The following is a 1,332-nucleotide window of genomic DNA, read 5'->3' as shown; positions in this document are numbered from 1 at the left end:
GAGTAACGTTGCGTAGAGACAAAAGTGGACGAAAGAGAGGCAAACTTGCGGCTCCACAAGTATAATTATAATGTAACATAGACTACATCGATATAAACGATATTGTTACATCTCATATCTCGTATAAATATATATTTAGAAACTCTACATGTCGCCCAGTCCTAATCATTTGTTCATCTGTTTTGTTCCAGCTTCATTACTGGATTCATAGTTCTAATGCATCTGTGTTTTTTAAGTTATTTAAAGCCTGTTTGATATGACTCTTGCAGACTCTAGTAGTTCGTATTTAATATTTACTGCTCTGTAGCTGCTTCTCTGATCTCCCTGTCTCTCCTGTTTGTGTGTTTGGTGGAGCTCGCTGGCCGTGAGGACTCCACCACCCCGTTCACACAGAAACTAAAGCATACATTTTATTGGCTAACAGCGATTCGAACAAATTAGACGACATGGCAGCGGGCGCCCCCGAAATTTATTTTTAAATAGCAGCGGGGGGTTGCAGCCGTTGGTCATGAGCGAGACAGCCTATTTTGTTTCGTTAGGTGGTATAGCGGCCACAGACTGCACTTCATGAAATACACATAGGGGGTGTCGCGGAGGCTTGTCAGATATGAGCTCGCCTCTTTAGTAGCGTCGGATTTTCATTGTTTTGTGACATGGAATCTTAAATGATATAGTAAACACATACCCATAAGCCACAAGGCTTCTTAGCCTAGAAAGTAATGCTATGCTAAGTTTCGGAAAAATACGAAGCACTTCAGTTGTGATATTTCTAAAAGACAAATTGAGACTGTTCAAACATATACTGTCTGATATAATAAAAGAAACATTAATTGCCTTTAGAAAGTTGAGATGAACGATCTATCCAGCTCCTGGTATAAAAAGCCTCACGTTCTCATTAAGGCAGACGGCCAGGTGGCTTTCAGTCCTTGCAAAAGCCCAAAGTAGACCCCGTAGTATCCAAAAATATGAGATGCGCATGCGTGCTCAGGCACAGAAAGGCGCCAACAGCTTCAACTCATGTAAAACTTGAATTCATTCATTTTGCCAGCAATAAATTTTATCTGAGACCAACTTTTGCTCTAAAACGTTAAAGGATTAGTTGAAACCCTTAATGTATTTGAGTTTATGGGGCAACTCAACTTTTATTGTTGAATTGTGAAAGAAATGACTGTAAACTCAACAATTGCAAGTTTGATTTTTTACAGTGCAAAGCAGTTCGGGGATGAATGACGTCACACACATGGATCCTCTGTCGGAATATAGTAAAACCGAGGACGGTTGGTTAGTTGGCTTAGTCCTCCTTTGATCGAATCAAAGGATCGAAGAGAGCTG

The sequence above is a fragment of the Pundamilia nyererei genome, unplaced genomic scaffold (genome assembly GCF_000239375.1).
Source record: "Pundamilia nyererei isolate P.nyererei 1_Seehausen unplaced genomic scaffold, PunNye1.0 scaffold00045, whole genome shotgun sequence".
Classification (NCBI taxonomy): Eukaryota; Metazoa; Chordata; class Actinopteri; order Cichliformes; family Cichlidae; genus Pundamilia; species Pundamilia nyererei.
Note: the sequence above shows the minus strand (reverse complement) of the source record.